Genomic DNA, 15,712 nt, shown 5'->3' with positions numbered 1-15,712 from the left:
TGTGCAAGACTTGTAGAGATGCCTCAGGATGTCTATGGAGTGCATCTCCCAGCTCATTCCATTTCTTAATGTCATACGTACCCCCCTCTGGAAACCAGGGACACAGTCTAGCAATCTCTAACAACAATTTTTCTACTAAGGGTGCTAAATGCTTATCATGCCCTGCCCGATCTAGCAAAAATAACAAATTATTCCTATGCTTTTACTGCACTTGTGAAAGCGTGCTTCCCATGATCTCCCCTGAAGGGTAATAGACGCGCGTCTTTGGGGCTCTTTCCGAGCGAATGAGATCCTAAGTCCGGGAATCGTTTTGCAGGACATGATCCACCGCGACCGAGGGATAGCAGGTTGCTAGCTCTGAGGGGAGTCCAATTCTGGGGTGTCAGGGAACTGCCATCAGAGCCAAAGGTGAAGGTAAGGCTCCCCAATGACGCTGGAGAGGGAACCAGCAAGGAGAGAGGGGGAGCTTCCACTGGGGAAGGAGATAGGCGTAACGCTAAGAAGAAAGGGGAGGTTGAGGGAACTTTGGAGGGAGGGCTCCGAGACTCTTCCAGCGAGACCAGCGGGGAGAGCACATAGCCTCCGCTTGGGACGCCCACTCTGCGCAGAAAGCTTCCGCGCAGAGAGGCTAGGCGGAGACTTGGTGTCAAAGAGCTTTTATGTTGGAAAAAGTTCAGGAAACGCCCACTGACGGATTCTGCCAGTGATTGAGACAGCCACGGTGTAAGGGCTGTCCAGCCGGGGGAAAGTTTTGACCAAACTACTCAGCTTGGAGCAGTTTGCGGCTTACGCACAAGCAACCCCAAACCCCATTACATGGGGGTTTCCTTTTGCTGAGGTTTCCTTTTGCTGTGCCTCAAACACTGAGGGTTTTTTTTTTTTACAAGCCTCAAATGTTTCTTTTTTAAGTTAGCCTCACACATTTCCTTTTTTAAGTTTGCCTCAGACGGGGCACCACTATGTTGCGTTCGCAAAGTAAAGGAAGGATTGAACTCTGATTAATAAGGATACCCACAGAGGCTTGAACCAGCAAGACTCTGGGAAGGGTGCATATAATCGTGTCTCTCTGTGCTTGTCTGTGTCAGATCTCCGCAGCCCCCAGCCAAGGTAGTTTTATTCACAAAAGAGCTTTTTACAGAGTGTTCGTAAGAACCAATCAGATTTCTTCTGAGCATTTCCACAAACCCACGTGGGGAGAAATTAAACTACTAAAAGTTTAATACCAATTGAGAGAGGGGGGTTTCAGAGGGAGACAGGTTTGACACTGGTGAAGAAAGTGGAATGCCTGGGGGTGGGCATGACTGCTGGGAATGTGAATTTGTTTGGGGATGACTATGGGAGATGCTGGTCAGGGGTGGGAGGGGATCTTGGGATGTGGTCGGGCCTGAAGCTTTCCTTGCTTGGTCGAATTGCTGTGGTAGAGATGAGTGTATTGCCAGGAATGCTGTTTTTGTTTCAATCATTGCAAATTGTGGACAAGATGGATTGTTTCAAGAGGTGGCAAAGAGATATCTCTAGATTTGTCTGGCAGGGCAAGAACCCAGAATAAAATTTAAGATACTTAATAATGTTAAAGAAAGAGGGGGATTTGCCCTGGCAGACCTAAAATTATAATATGAATCAGAAGCATTCTGCTGGTTGAAAGAATGGCTGCTACTTGAGAACACAGACATTTTAGATCTAGAAGGTTATGATAATGCTTTTGGGTGGCATGCATATTTGTGGTATGGCAAGGTTAAAGTGCATAGGGCTTTTAAAAATCATATTGTCAGAAAATCATATTGTCTGGATAAAATACAAAGACTTACTTGAAAACAAAACCCCAAGGTGGCTATCACCTATGGAAGCGAAGGCTTTGAAAAGACTTAACATGGAGGCCAACTGGCCAAAATATTGGGAAATCTTGGAACAGGAGGGTGATAAATTGAAATTGCAGAGTCATGAGAAGCTTAAGGATAAGGTGCGAGACTGGCTTCATTATTTTCAAATAAGGGAGGCCAATAATTTAGATAAAAATATTGGCTTCCAGGTGGAAAAATCAAAATTAGAAATAGAATTGTTAGAACCCAAAGCTAAAACACTATCAAGAATGTATAACTTGCTGTTGAAATGGAATACTGAAGATGAAACGGTAAAATCTGCTATGATAAAATGGGCACAAGATATTGGGCGTTACATTATGTTTGCTGACTGGGAACAGTTGTGGACCACCGGTATGAAATTCACGGCATGAAATGCCTTAAGAGAGAATATTATGAAAAGGATGTACAGGTGGTACATGACCCCAGTCAAGCTTGCAAAAATTTATCATTTGCCCTATAATAAATGTTGGAAATGTAAAGAAACTGAAGGTACATTCTTTCACCTTTGGTGGACGTGCCCAAGGATTAAGGCTTTCTGGGAGATGATCTATAATGAAATGAAAAAGGTATTTAAATATACTTCCCTGAAGAAACCAGAGTCCTTTCTCCTGGGCATGGTCGGCCAATTGGTGCCAAAGAAGGATAGCACTTTCTTTATGTATGCTACAGCAGCAGCAAGAATACTCATTGCAAAGCATTGGAAGACACAAGACCTAACCACCTTGGAAGAATGGCAGATGCAAGTAATGGACTATATGGAAATGGCGGAAATGACTGGCAGAATCCGAGACCAGGGAGAAGAGTTGGTGGAAGAAGATTGGAAGAAATTTAAAATTTATTTACAGAAACATTGTAAAATTTTTGAATGTTGATGATGTTGAAATGAAATGAAGGGGTTCTAGTAATAAGGTAAAATAAGAATATGCAAGAATGGATTGATATTAAACAAAAGTTTGAAGCTATAACATGTGAGGAAAATAATTAAGGATAAATCAAGAGGGTAGGAATTTGCTGAACCAATTTTTAAATGGAATACAAAAAAGGGAGGTGTGAGGAAGTCAGGAAAATAAGTTAATGAACGGTGAGAAATTAAAAAGAGGGATTTTTCTTTTTTCTTTTTTCTTTTTTCTTTTTATGTTAAATTTAAATTTTTGTATTTTTGTATTTTTGTGCTTTTGTATTTTTCCTGTGTTTTTTGTTTATTGTCTTGTAACCCTTTTTTTGTTAAAAATTTAATAAAATATCATATATATTTTTTAATAAAACTAATTAAGCACAAATATTTCTGGGGTAAATAAAGAACAGAACTACAAAGAAGAGCATCTGGCAACCCAGGAGGTAATAAACAAGCAATACATATGATCCACGCGACGGTCACCTCCAGACTGGATTATTGTAACTTGCTGTACGTGGGGCTGCCCTTGAGACTGACCCAGAAACTCCAGCGGGTGCAGAATGCTGCAGCGAGACTCCTTACGGGGTCTTTGCTGTGAGATCACATTCACCCGGTGCTATACCAGCTGCACTGGAGTACAGGATCAGGTTTAAGGTGCTGGTTTTAACCTTTAAAGCCCTATATGGCCTAGGACCCTCGTACCTATGGGACCGCCTCTCCTGGTATGCCCCACAGAGAAACTTACGGTCTTCAAATAAAAACATCTTGAAGGTCCCAGGCCACAGAGAAGTTAGACTGGCCTCAACTAGAGCCAGGGCTTTTTCAGCTGTTGCTCCGACCTGGTGGAACACTCTGTCACAAGAGACTAGGGCCCTGCGGGACTTGACATCTTTCCGCAGGGCCTGCAAGACAAAGCTGTTCCGCCTTTGGCCAGGGCACAGCATGACTCCCTCCCTTGGCAGTCTTCGCCGAGCTCTGGGCCAATGGTGGCCAGTGGCTTGAATTTAATTAATTTTATAATGAATGATTTTAGAGTGTTGTTTGTGCTGTACATTTGTACTGTTTTATTGTTGTTAGCCGCCCTGAGCCCGGCTTCGGCTGGGGAGGGTGGGATATAAATAAAAATTATTATTATTATTATTATTATTATTATTATTATTATTATTATTATGAAGGATGGCCAGGAGGACAGTGACCATTATCTCCCTAATGTGAGATCTTCTTCCTGGCCCTAAGATTAACATCTTACATCAAATAAACTTGCCCACTATCTTTGAGGACCCAGGATGCCTGCTTGTCTAAGCAATTGCTGTGTACGTGACATGTGAGGAAGAGAGGAATGGAACAGGGATGCAGGGGTGTAGATTGATCAAGAATCATATCAAAAATAGTTTAAACCCAGTCAACGCAATGCTTTCATTACTGACACAGATTCCTTACTCTATATCTGTTATAATGCCTCATAGCAATCCCACCTGATCACTACATCTCTGGATATTTGCACTCCTACAGCATAGGCCAATTTTTCCTTCCTTTTAACTTCTTCTAAAAGCTCCATTTTCTTTCTTTCTTTATTCTTATATGCTATTGAGTTTTGTTTATGAAATATCCCCTAACAACTGCCTTCCCAGCATCCCACACTGTTTTTACATCTGTCCCTTTCCTCCAATTGTTTCCAATGTTTCATTCTCCACCTCCCCCCCTCCTCTTTTCCTTTAAGAGTTAATGATACTGGATTGTGATGTGTAAGTGTTTTTGGTAATATTAAGGCATTCTCTGCTTTAATTGTCATATCCTTAGTAATCCATATACTGTCAATTCGACTATAAACATATTTTGCTTCTGATAAATATGTGAACTCCTTTTCAACAGGATATTTATATCTCCATATATCCACTAAATCGAAAATCCTTACCATTTCCACAAAACGTTTTGGCAGCTTCCCTTCATTTTCCCCTCTCTTCTTTTGCGATCTGTCCAATTCTGGTTCCATTACTCCATTTAAATACCCTAACACAATAATTCTCATATCTATATATTCCATTAACAATGATCTCACTTTAACATAGAATTCTGATTTTCTTTTATTTGATCCATAGATTCTCGCTACCACAATTGGTTCCCCCTCCAGAGATATTTTGACTATTACAATCCTCCCCTCTTTTTCTTCATATAACAATACTGGTTCGTATTTGCTTTTAACATACATTACAACCCCCCTCTATTTTCTTACATCGGATGTGATGAATTATTTCCCTAAGTTTGGTTTTACCAATAATCTTTTATGCTTAGTATTGACATGGGTTTCTTGTAAACAAGCAAGGTCCTACTTCTGCCTCTCTAAGATATGTTCTATTTTGTGCTTTTTCCTCCTATTGTTTAAACCATTTAAGTTCCAAGATATCAATTTAAATTTCATTCTTTACTAGTTAAAAAATTGTAAAGTTAGTAGAAAGAGTTTATATTATGTGTGGTGGTAAAGGAGAAGAGTTTTGTAATAGTTATTGGTCTGATTATTTACCACTGGCATAGTTCTTTATCCTTCCACCCTTTGCTGAGCTCTTTCTTCTTACGCCTCATCTGAAAGCTCTCCCTTTTTTCCTTCCTCACTTCTTACTTTGCTTTTCCCTCCTCCTAATTCTCCTCGGTACTTCCTCCAAAATATATCTGCTTCCTGAAATGTCTCAAATCGTCGTCTTTTTCCTTTGAAATTGAAGGAAATCCCCCCGGGTATTCCCATCTGAAGGATATTGATTTGGCCTTTAATGCTTTTGTTAGAAATTGGAATTGCTGTCTCTTTTTTATCAACCTGAGTAGGACTTCTCGTAAAATTATTATTACTTGTCCATCTATAGTTAACTTGTTCTTACTCTTTGTTTGGAGGATCTTATCTTTCATACAAATCGATGTGAATACAATGATGCAGTCTTATTTCCTTTTAGGTTTTGTTGCTGCTGTTTGATCTTCTTCTCTGTGCCTGGATTTCCCCCCACCTCTGCCATTTTTTTTCAGTGAGAGGTGCCGGGACTCCAAAAAGACACTGCCAAAGTTCCTTTGCCTTGAGCTTCCTTCCAAACCTTTTCAGGGGTCGTTTAGCCAAACGTTGCCCGTCACAATACCAGTGTATGCACCGACTTGCTTACTGCGATTGGAGCTCACTCATTGCAGTTGTGTTAAAAATTCTGAGGGAGTCCATTCCACTGTTGGACAGCTCTTACGTCAGAAAGCTATTCCTCACGTTTAGTCAGAAACTCCTTTTTTTTATTTGAATCCATTGGCTTTGGAGCAGCAGAAAAACAACGATAACAACAACATAACCAACCATGCATGTAGAAAGTCAGTAGCGATATGGAAGGATTTCCAGTGTTTTGCACCCTCAGCCATATGTATGATTATCTCCCCATGGGGCAGAGGTCATGGGCATGTCAGAGGTGCAATGAGTTCCTGGTCCCCTGGGATCAAGTTCATTCCTTTGAGGCCAATGTGGCAGATTTATAAAGTGTACGATAAGCCAAGACAGCGGTGGAGAAGGCCTTAGGGGAGGTGGTAGCTAGGTCCTGCTCCCACAACGACAACCCCAATGATGAATTTTGAATGTGATTTGTCTTCACAGACGATTTCCAGAGGAACACAATGTCTCACCTCTACCTGTGTTTGCTTCTTGCTGGTCTCTGTGCTTTTGCCCAATGTCACTATATAATCTTGCTTTATTTTACCTCACTCCAACCTTATTAAAGGCTTTAACAAAGATCACTATGCTTCTAATATTCTGCCCAAAAAAAAGAAAGTTAGTTTTTTAAAAAAATTCTGCCAGAAAAGCATATGAGTTGAATGACTCAAAGGCAAGCCATTGCAGCGATTAATTTTGACTGTGATTTGTCTTCACAGACGACTTCCAGAGGAAGACAATGTCTCACCTCTGCCTGTGTTTGCTTCTTGCTGGTCTCTGTGCTTTTGCCCAATGTCACTATACCCCTGACCAAAAAGAGGATCATGACCATGGCAGTTCTCCTCCTGCTAAAGGTGAAAGAGATCTGCCTTCTCTGAAGATAGCCCCAGGAAATGCCTTTCGATTCTACCATCACGTTGCTTCAGAGAGCACTGAGAAGAACATTTTCTTTTCCCCTCTGAGCATTTCCACTGCCTTGGCCATGGTGTCACTGGGAGCTAGAACAACCACGTTGCGTCAGCTTTTGTCAGGACTTGGCTTTAACCGGTCAGATATCAATGAACAGGAAATACATGAGGGTTTCCATCATCTCTTACGTATACTGAACCGCCCCAATGCTGAAATCCACCTGAGCATTGGGAACACCCTATTCACAGATGACCAAGTGAAACACCTGAAGAAGTTCCTGGATGATGCCAAACAATTTTATGAGACGGATGTTCTTCCGACTAACTTCAAGAATCCTGCAGTAGCTGAAAGTCAAATCAATAGCTATATAGGGAAAAAAACAAATGGGAAAATAGTTGATGCTGTCAAAGGTCTTGACCCAGAGGATCTAATGGTTATTGTGAACTATATTTACATGAGAGGTAAGTCAGATGGACTTGTTTTATACATGTTTTGCTTCTTGGATCTTCTCAGTTTAAGGTTTAAACTTTAAGCTGTGGTTGAGATTTGTTGGTCCTTTAGTCTAGAGTCATTATCTGCCCATTGTGTGAGAAGAATCTTCTCAGACTTCTCATCACAAAGAAGTACCTTTAATCAATCAGAATATTGACCTCCACCATTATCGAAACAAATCAAATATAGTGTCAGTACCTTTTCCTGGAAATGAGATTAAGTAATTGGGAACTAGATTAAGCACAGAGCTGCAAAGCCAGATATCTCAGCACAGTAAGATGCCACTAAAACAGGAGCTTTTATTAAAAGCTCTGAGTATGACAATATATTGAAGAATTAAATGCCATGTATGCTGTTATTGTTCTTTCCATAAGCCAATTGGGAAAAACCTTTCGATTCTCTGAATACAAGAGAAGGAGACTTCTATGTGGATGAGGAAACAACGGTGAAAGTCCCTATGATGAACAAAGTCAGCTGATTTGAGACTTACCATGATAAGATCCTGTCCTGCAAGGTTGTGAAACTCCCTTACAAGAGCAACGTTTCAGCATTCTTTATTCTTCCTGACCAAGGAAAAATGAAGCAGTTGGAAAATGCTCTTAGCGAAGACGTTTTGTTAAAATGGAGGAATTCAACAAAATCACAGTAAGTGTGCATGCTGTAGTGGAAAGGGTGTAGTACATATTTGTAGGTGTAAATTTATTGTTGTGAGTTTGAGGGGTAGTGATAGGCTGTGTAAAGACCAAGTCCCTTGTAATTCCAGAACAGATCAATTGAGCACAGACATCGCTGAGACAGGAGTGCAAACATGCTAGGAATGTGGGCTTGGGAGAGCACATCTTTGATTAGAATTCTGTCCTCCATATGACACCCAAAATCCTCCTGGCACATTTTTTTTTCAAAGCAATACCTCACTAGCCTCTGGTTCCTCTTTCAACAGGAGAATAGATCTATTCCTTCCAAGGTTTACAATCTCTGGCAACTATGCTATGAAAGGGATCTTAAGCAGAATGAATATTATGGAGGTATTCACAGATCAAGCAGACCTCTCTGGAATTACTGGGAAGCCTGAGCTGAAGATTTCCAAGGTAGGCTTCTCAAAATTCAACAGGTTGATCTATATTTTCTTGCATCCTCAATTTCCCACCATTCACCCATAATTCACCCTCTTGTCTGAATTATGTTCAAATGAACATTATTTGGGGTACTTGAACCACAATAGCATCTCTCATAGAGAGGCGGAGCCAAAAATTTTGCTATTCCAGCTAGAATGATTAAGAGATTCCAAGAACCCATCTCTCCATCTACTATAGCCTAATGCCATGAGTGGTGCTTGATGACAGTTGAGGGGGGAGCCCCAATGGAGCTGGTCTCCCGACAGAACTGATGGAGAAACTCTTCAGCCCCAGCTCTCCCTCTTCCCTTGGTCATGCTATCTGGGGCTGATGAGATCCAAAAACATCAGGAGGGCCACAGTATCCCCACCTCTGACACACTATTTTGCAAGAGCAGATGATTTGCAAAGATTCCAGTTAGCATTGGAGAAGGAGGAGAAATCTGATATATTTGCAAGCTTTGTGCAGACAGTATCGTTTATCACATACCTGCTTTAGACTGACCTGCTCAGGCACTGTAAATTTTTTTATGATATATACGATATCTTTATTGTCATTGTGCCACACAGAACAATGAAACTAAAAATCTACATAAAACATTCAAAACCCCCTAAAAACTCTGAAACCCCATCGGAAGTGTTCGTATTTTTAGCATAATCAGCCTGGCATTGGGATCTTGCTTCTCATCAACAGTAAGGGAGAGAGACAAGAACTAGGAAAAAATAATTATGGAGAAGATTGACATCAAGATTTTCAGAAAATTCCTTCAGTTCCTTGAGGCTGACTGATACACATATATGATGCTTAAAACTGGTTAGAGGAACCAGATCAATAGGTAATCAGAGTGAGAAACGGCCACATGATGTTGTTTCTTAAGACATTCAGTGGATTTGTTTGTTTTGAAGGCCTAGATTTTCTCATGATAAAACCCTGAGTCAGACACAATCCTGCACTAATTTTTGTTGTATTTCTTTGCAGGCTATTCACGAAGCTTATTTAAATGTCGACGAGAATGACACTGAACGTGCAGCTACTGCTGCCATTGAAATTGTTCCTAGATCCCCTCCTTCTGTACTTAAGTTCAATCACCCCTTTCTGCTGCACGTTGTTGATGAGGAAACTGATACAGTCATCTTCCTGGCAAAAGTCACAAATATTACTGCGGCATGATTGCTCAACTTGTGTTGCAGCACAGAAAACATGGAGTATCCAATATGTAGCATGATTGATAAGATGCTTTTAGGTATCAGAGTGATAAATGTGACATGTTCCCAAACTGAACAAATAAAACACTGATTGAGTTGTCTGCAAAATCACTTGGCGTTTTTCTTTCTTTTCTCACAATCTTAAAAAATATGTTGTTTATTTTAAGTGTGCTCTTTAGCATTCACTCCAGGATCATTTGGGGGGGGGGGTGTAGACACCTGTGCCATTTGAAAGATTAGGTTAACATTATTTTATTATTATCTCTCATGCCTAGCTGCAATCTCAAAGCTGTCTAACTCTTACCCCAGTTGTGTGGCCTTTTCTTTTCTTTTCTTTTAAAATAATTTTTATTAAGTTTCCATTTACCAAATTAAACATATCAAACCAATTAATCCAAATTGTAACAATACACATCATATATTCCAATTATTTCCCAATTGTAATTTTTTTTGTGGGGGGTACCCATACTTCTTGATCGACAGGAGTCCAATCCTTGAATATTTCTGCTGCTTTCATATTTACAATGGTATTTTCAGTCCCTCTTTTTAGTCCTTGTTGTTACTCATTTTCCTTTTCATTCACCTCCGAATAATCTCCGCAAGTGCGTTAAAAAAACAATTATTTATATTTCTGTGTGGATTCTGTATTGCTCTCTCGTGAGTCATTCTCATCCAATAGTCCAGGCGTTTCCACTCGAGCGGGCAATCACCATCTTGCCATTCCGATGAAATACAGTCTAAAAGCCCGCTCGTTAACTTTCCAGACCTGTTGCATCGTAAATTAGTCTTCCAGGAGGGCTGCCCCTTCCAGTTCACAATCCCATCCAGATAACAAATCTTCGGCTCACCCTCCCTAAGACCAAATTCCCTGCAACAGATGTCTGTCCTTCTCTATCGAATCTCAATTCTTGCTGCGTCACAAAGAGAGCCTTTGTTTTTCCAAATCCTTCACAGAATAAAACCTTTAAATTCATATTATTTCCCCCCACACAGCTCATTTTTAACCCCATTTGCCAATTAGTTATTGTGACGGATCTTCTGAGGGGGAGGGTTATTAGGTAATCACATGAAACAAAAAAAAGTGGTTTTCCCCCTCTTTTCCGTTCTGTTGCCTTCCACATACCAGCATGTCTGTAGTACTTTGATGTAATCTTCCGTCTCAATCTTCTTCCTCTCAGTGGCAAAATTATTAGCAGATAAAACCTCCTGCCTCTCTCGAAGCATGTGCGTTAGCTCTCCAAATTTTTCCTTTTAAGTAATGCAACTAGTTTCGCTCCTGGAAGCAGCTTCGGAGGAGTGCCGAAACCCGCCGAGGGTTATGCACCCAGTGCCTCGCACCCCCTCCTTCTTCCTAACTCGGGGGTGATTTATGGCAACCGCAGGTGAAAACTGCGTCTTTCCATTCCCTGGAGAGACGAGGGAGACTGATTTACTCCCCATAATCAGCCTCAAATTACCTCGTGCAGGCTGGATGGATGGTATTATCCGCCATCTTCCAAGGCGCCCCTAGCGGCCCCGACTGTGTGGCCTTCTCAGTCCTCTGAGTTCGAGGGGAGGGAGGCAATTCCCCACCACTTTCGATTGAAGAATCTCCCAAACACTCGCTCCCTCCTGGTTGCCTAGCTGCAATCTCAAAGCTGTCTAACTCTTCCCCCGACTGTGTGACCTCTAAAACTGCTTCTGGGAATGTTGAAGGAAGATGGGGGATGAATCCTCCCCTTCTTTCCCTGATACAGGCTGAACTGTCTGCGACTGGTTTCCCCCATCTTCAGGGTCAGACCAGTCTCTGGCATCCAATTCAGACCAGCCCCTGAGATTGGATGCTTTGTGTGTGTGTGTGTGTGAACCAGACACTCTTCACATTAAAAGAAAATCTTCTTATAAGCAAGCCTGGAAGCAAGCTGGTGGTGTAATCTAGAGGCAAACCCAGTATTTCCTGGGACTATCTTCAAAGAGGGCAGATCACTGCCATGGTCTTCATGCAATTCAGTTGATATTCAAGGGAGTATTTGGATAGTGACAATTTTGTTTCCAGGAGTACCGCCAAACTACAGAGCTGCTCCTTCCAAGGATGTGCAACACTGCCCAGAATACAAAGGACCTCTTTCTTTTCAGGATTCAACTTTAGTTGTGTGGCCGGCATTTTTCTGACCCACATCCACCCATCAGCCAGTTCCATCTCTTGCTTCTTTCTGTCACCAGAGAACTAAAGCTGTCACTCACACACAGAGGGAGACACTTCTCCCCAAAACCAAGACCTTCCCTTAAGCCCTGGAAGTTTTTTTTTTTACTACAGGCATGAGTTCCCTCCTTTTCCTTCCTCCCCCTGCCATAGGACACCCAAAATTCTCCTGGCACATTTTTTTTTCAAAGCAATACCTCAGTAGCCTCTGGTTCCTCTTTCAACAGGAGAATAGATCTGTTACTCACAGATGAAGCAGACCTCTCTGGAATTACTGGGAAGCCTGAGCTGAAGATTTCCAAGGTAGGCTTCTCAAAATTCTACAGGTTGATCTATATTTTCTTGTATCCTCCATTTTTCTCCGGAGGTACCCTCTTTTCTGAATTATGTTCAAATGAACATAATTTGGGGTACTTGAACCACAAAGCCACTTCCGACGTAGAAAGGAGGTGGGGTTGCGGGCTTCACCTTCTCACCATGGGCCTTGGGGCTGGCTCTCAGCCTCCGCGCAATTGAGGGTATCCCAGATTGTGTCAACCTCTGGCCAGCCAATCAGCTGGCCTGGGGGGCTTGGCCTGCTGCATTTAATGCAGCGGCAGCCTGGGATCTCCCTCTTTGCCACTCCCAGCTGCTCCAGTTCGTCGGAGATCTTATCTCTCCATTGCCTGCTCTGGAGCTCATGTGTCTGCTTATTCTTTCCCCCTTTGCTTTTAGTTGCTGTGCCTGCTGCAGGAGTTGTTCCTTTTCCTGTGAGTAGCGCTTTGTCCTGCAGCCCTCTGCTGCAAGTCTCTTTTCCCGGCTTTGGAGCCTTCCCCTCGTTTCAGGAGCCTTCACCTCGACCCTGGGTGCTTTGGAGCCAACGCTTCCTAAGGTTTGGAGTCGGTGTGGGGCTGACCAGGTGGGACTGCAGAAGGAGTTGGGGAGTAATTTGTTGCAGCAGCTTAAGCTATTGGTGGCAGGGCCGCCCGAGGGCTCGGGGTTGTGCCGGCAAACGCCTATTTGCTGTTGCAAAGGGCAGCGCGGCATGTGGAGCTTTTAAATTGGTGACTGTAGAACACGGTCAGGGAGCACTGGGATTGCTTTTGTGTACATTATTCTTGTTTGGGGGGGGGTGAGGCAAGCGGGAAAAAGGGGTTGTTCTGTAGTTTATAAAATAAACTACAGTGCTTTTCATTAAAGTTAATAGGGAGAAACGAACGCAGCTGACTACACAGCATAAAAATAAAATAAAATAATTTTAACAAGAATAGTAATAATAAAATTTAATTATATCATTGCAGTTTTATTGCCTTTACGCTTGGCACAGTTTACTTGAATACATTAATTTATTATAAGTGATTTGGAGTTATTTGTTCATAAAGGCCGGTGTTTGTTTTAGTATCTTTCACGTCCCCTTTTGGGGGGGGGGGGGAGGTAATACAACTCTGTTCAATATTGAGTTGTTATAAACTTGAAGCAGCTGGGTTAGCTCAGTCAGTAGAGCATGAGGCTCTTAATCTAAGAGTTGTGAGTTTGAGCCCCATATTTTGCCTTGCAGGGGGCTGGACTAGATGACCCTTTTTAAAATACGTAAATAATAAACAAATTGATTAAATTGAAACAAAAAGGCCTGTGGTCTTTAACCTGTGCACCTGGTCTTAACCTAGTTTCATTGGCCATTGGGGATTACTGGTTTTTGAATCTAGGCCGGCTGGGCAACAGTGTCCTCTTGTAACAAAGTCTTAATTTAAAAAGGAAAAGGCACAGGCTTGCGGTTCTAAACAGTGCTCGGTCTGCTTGACCAATTTGCACAATTAAAGCTTGGAGTACAAGGGTTACTGTTGCGGGTGATATAATGGCTTCCAAGAGAACCCAACAGCACAATCTTCTGTTTCTCCCCAAGAACTCCCCAATATAAGTGGGTCCTGTGTTCAAGATGGGTCAGGGAAGCCTCCTGTGCCCTGCAACCCACAGGCTTTGTTGCAGTTTTTTCTCTGCTTTTGAAACCTTTTACCAACAATTCAGGCCCATGGTCACTGCGTCCTCTTCCCAAATAGTGAGTACTCCTGATTGCATACCCATTACTGCACCAAGCAAGGAGGAGCTCCCTTGCACTTCGGCCTCCTTATTTCGTGTTCCACATTCAGGTAGCAATCCATCTATGCGTCCTCACACGCGATCACAGTCTACGCGTCCCTGGGCTTCCAGTGCCAGATCCTCAGGTGGTAAGGCTCATGCTTCCAATTATAACCTTTCTGCCTCTCAGTCTACCCCAGACTTTCCCAGTATTCTACAGGATTTACAACCTCAGCCTTTACTGCGGAAGGGGGCTCTGAAACATCATCGGAGGAAGAGATGCCGGGGCAACAGGAAGTGTCAGCGGCTGCAGAACAGCACCTGGTCACCAATGATGGGCAAGGGAGAAAGAAGTCTAAGGAGAAGCAAGAGAAGTAAGCCTTCTGATTCCAAGGACAATTCAGAAATGTTTCCCTGCTGCCCACCATCTGCTGGGACCTGAGCGACCAGAATTACTGGATGGAGCACGTGGGTCCCTATGTGGAAAAGAAGCAGCCAGATCCCTCTAAGTTTGGAAATTTGAAGCTAAGCGAGTCCTTCACCGTGAGGTTTTTGGGGAGTACAAAAGGGGTGTGTGCCAGGGGCCAAATTCTAAGTATGAGCATGAATGTGAGAAGTGCCTAGGTAACCACCCAGCGTCCTCATGTTTTAAAGGTAAACAGTCCTTTCAGGGTGGTAGGGGGCATTTCCACCCGGGGTCTTGAAATGCTCACAAACCCGCCCAAAGAGCAGTTGCAAGCCTGTATTAATTCAGCCACAAACTGGTATTAATTTGGCCCTTGGTTTTGGCGTTCTCTTCTGTTAAGCTCTCACCTCTTAGAACCCTGCTCGATAAATACCCTAATAAAGAGGCAGCAAAGTACCCTTGGGAAGGGTTTTTCATATGGCTTTAAGATCCCTGTTTCATTCCCTCCTAACTCAGGGGACCCCCAAAACAAAACAAAACAAAACAAAACAAAACAAAACAAAAACAGTTAGGGAAATGCCAGCTATTGCAAAAAAGAAAATAAACAAATAAATTCTGGCTGGGAGGGTGGCCGGCCCCTTCAGGGAGCCACCTATAGTGGCTTTACACTTTTCACCTTTAGGCATCGTCCCTAAAAAGACTCCAGGAGAGTATTGTATGATCCACAACCTATCCTCAGTCAATGATACCACAGGAACCTTGTTCTGTGAAATATGCCTCCTTTGAACAGGCTATAAAGCTTATTCGCAGGTTCAGCAGGGGTGCGCTCTTAGCTAAGTGCAACATTGAGTCGGCCTCCCGCCTCCTGCCAATTCACCCAGAGGACTTTCTGTGGCTAGGTTTTAGGTTGAGGGGGCCTATTTCATAGGCAAATCTATGCCGATAGGGTGCTCAGTAGCTTGTGCAGCTTTTGAATCATTTAGTACAATTTTGGACTGGGCCCTTTGCTTTAGAACTGGTTCTGAAGGGGTGAACCATTACCTCAATAATGTTTCGCTCATCACTAGTAATAACCCTGATTGCGCTTCTCTTTTAGAAGCTTTCCCCTCTCTGGCTGAGGAGCTTGGGGTACCTTTGGTGGCAGACAAAACCGAGGGTCCAGTTTCAACCATAACCTATTTTGGGTATTGAATTGGACACTGTAGTAAAGTTAGTGTTTGTTTAGAAGCTGTTCCTTGGTCAAGCAACGAGAGTGAGGCTTTGTGGGCCACAAGGACCATGGGAAATAAGTCTTGTCCCTTTAACCTCAGACTAATAGGCTCCCTGGGTGTGAGAGGTTTACTATGGGAAAGGAAACCCCTGATTTAATGAAAGCTTTGACACCTGGGTTCGAAGTTATGTACATCCCCTCAATGATGTTAT

The 15,712-nt window shown here is 42.6% G+C and overlaps 1 pseudogene across 1 annotated transcript; it reads left to right on the top strand.

Annotated features, from left to right (window-relative positions):
• The first annotated feature begins 6,472 nt into the window (after positions 1 to 6,472).
• On the top strand, positions 6,473 to 9,758 carry LOC310843480 (alpha-1-antiproteinase S-like; annotated as a pseudogene). Its single transcript, XR_014568548.1, has 4 exons — positions 6,473 to 7,296; positions 7,702 to 7,972; positions 8,268 to 8,415; positions 9,421 to 9,758. The product of XR_014568548.1 is annotated as an alpha-1-antiproteinase S-like (transcript).
• Positions 9,759 to 15,712: the final 5,954 nt, after the last annotated feature.

Source organism: Podarcis gaigeae, assembly GCF_964106915.1.
Source record: "Podarcis gaigeae genome assembly, chromosome: 1".
Lineage (NCBI taxonomy): Eukaryota > Metazoa > Chordata > Lepidosauria > Squamata > Lacertidae > Podarcis > Podarcis gaigeae.
Note: the sequence above shows the minus strand (reverse complement) of the source record. Positions and strands in the feature narration are given on the sequence as shown.